The sequence below is a fragment of the Tasmannia lanceolata genome, unplaced genomic scaffold, assembly GCF_043159265.1.
Source record: "Tasmannia lanceolata isolate RefF3 unplaced genomic scaffold, GAP_Taslan_0.1 ptg000037l, whole genome shotgun sequence".
Lineage (NCBI taxonomy): Eukaryota > Viridiplantae > Streptophyta > Magnoliopsida > Canellales > Winteraceae > Tasmannia > Tasmannia lanceolata.
The window spans coordinates 38,452,423-38,455,000 of NW_027518714.1; positions in this window are offsets into that span (position 1 = coordinate 38,452,423).

The window sequence follows — 2,578 nt, forward strand, 5'->3', positions numbered from 1 at the left end:
CGCTGTCTTGCGAAGACCATGGGCACAAGGCCCCGTCCTGGCCCCTTGTTCGATTCGCTCTCGTCTTGCGCTTGCTTCCAAGGTCCTCCATGACCTTCCCCATGGCCTTGCTAGATCCCCCCCATGACGCATGACCTCTGTCCGTTGATTGGTTTTGAGTGCACACCATGCCCGGCTTGGCACCGTGTTGTCGCGTGAGTGGCATTTGGATCGTGCATGGTGGTGGGCTACCTGCCAATGCGCACAAGCCTTGCACACTAGCCTTGCGCACGAGCCTTGCACAAAAGCCTTGGACACAAGCCTTGCGCACAAGCCATGCACACAAGCCTTGCACACAAGCCATGCATACAAGCCTTGCTCACAAGCCTTGGGCACTGGCCCATCGCACTAGCCTTGCACACAAGCCTTGCGAACTAGCCTTGGGCACGAGCCTTGCGCACTAGCCTTGGGCACTAGCCTTGCACACAACCCTTGGGCACTAGCCTTGCGCACCAGCCTTGCCCACAAGCCTTGCACAGCAGCCTTGCACACTAGCCTTGCATACAAGCCTTGCACACTAGCCTTGCACCCAGGCCTTGCTCACTAGCCTTGGGCACTAGCCTTGCGCACTAGCCTTGCACACAGACCTTGGGCACGCAGGCCTTGCACGCTAGGCATGCTTGGGCAAGCAGCTCCCGCAACAAGTCGGCGGGTGTAGGCATGGTTGGGCGCAGATCCCGCATCGTCTCGTCGCGTCTGGGCGCAAACCCGTCGCGTCTCGTTGCGTCTTCAGAAGTCGTCGCTAACAGCACCTTTGGTTGCCACTGGTGGTTAGGCGGGTTGGTTGCGCAAACCCTATAGGAGGGTGGCATGCTGCGGGGCGCTGGAATGCGCAGGTTTAGGGCGTTTTTGCCCGGATAGGCACTGGAATGTGCTGGTTTTGGGCGTTTTTGCCTGGACAGGCTAAGGAATGGGCATGCTTTGGGCGTTTTTGCCCGGATAGGCACTGGAATGGGCTGGTTTTGGGCGTTTTTGCCTGGATAGGCTAAGGAATGGGGCATGCTTTGGGCGTTTTTGCCCGGGTAGGCACTGGAATGCCTGGCCTTGGCTGGGCATTGCTGGGTTGGGCTCCCTTGGCCTTTCAGGCGCCTTGGATGCTGTCTTGTGAAGACCATGGGCACAAGGCCATGGCATATAGTGAGGAATGGACCACGGTTGCCAGGGCTAGGCATATAGAGAGGAATGGACCACGGTTGCCAAGGTTGCGCAAGTTTTGGGCATTTTTTGCCCGGATATGCCCAAGTTTGCCCCGATAGGCCCGTTACGCCCCGGTATGAACGCGTATGCCCGGATAGACTCGGTATGCCTTGGGATACATGCGAATGCCCCGATAGGCTTGGTACGCCCCGATATGCGCACGTGTGCCCCAGTAGGGCTCGGTATGCCCCGGTATGTACGCGTGTGCCCTGATAGGCCCGGTATGCCCCGATATGCACACGTGTGCCCCAATAGGGGTCGGTATGCCCCGGTAGGTACGCGTGTGCCCCGTAGTGCACGTTTCGCAGATCTCCCCGCATGTCCCGCCCCTATATGTAATACTTACTTACTTACTTACTTTCTTTCTTGCTTGCTTGCAATGGTTGGGAGTGCCCGGCATGCCCCGCTGCAGAGACCAAGGGCGCAATGACTTGGCACCGCGGATGCCGGGACTCCGGCACTTCCCGTGGCACTGATGGTTGCTTCCAAAGACAAAAGGCCGTGCAAGGCCACCGCACCGCTGATGATTTTGCTCGTGCTGGCGCCGTTGTGTGGCCAAAGAACATGCGCGAATGCTCGTGTCGGAAGGGTTGGTGTCCTGGCCCCGTCGGGTGTCACGAATGCTCGGTTGCGAAGACCATGGGACCAAAGCCATGGCACGTCGGATGATGGCTCCAGCTGGCGCCCCGGCACTTTCTGTGGCATTGATGCTCGGTTTCAAAGACAAACGTGCGCAGGGCCAGGGGACCGCGGATGACTGCTCGTGCTGGCCTCGTTGGGCGGCATTGATGGTCGGTTGCAAAGAAAATGCGCGATTGCTCGTGTCGGGGACTGGCAAGCCAAGGCCAAGCGAGCCATGGCAATGCGGATGATGGCTCCAGCTGGCGCCCCGGCACTTTCTGTGGCATTGATGCTCGGTTTCAAAGACAAACGTGCGCAGGGCCAGGGGACCGCGGATGACTGCTCGTGCTGGCCCCGTTGGGCGGCATTGATGGTCGGTTGCAAAGAAAATGCGCGATTGCTCGTGTCGGGGCCTGGCAAGCCAAGGCCAAGCGAGCCATGGCAACGCGGATGATGGCTCCAGCTGGCGCCCCGGCACTTTCTGTGGCATTGATGCTCGGTTTCAAAGACAAACGTGCGCAGGGCCAGGGGACCGCGGATGACTGCTCGTGCTGGCCCCGTTGGGCGGCATTGATGGTGTGTTGCAGAGAGCATGTGCGATTGCAAGTGTCGGCCGGGTTTGGGTTCCCTTGGGCTTTCGGGCGCCTTGGACGCTGTCTTGCGAAGACCATGGGCACAAGGCCCCGTCCTGGCCCCTTGTTCGATTCGCTCTCGTCTTGCG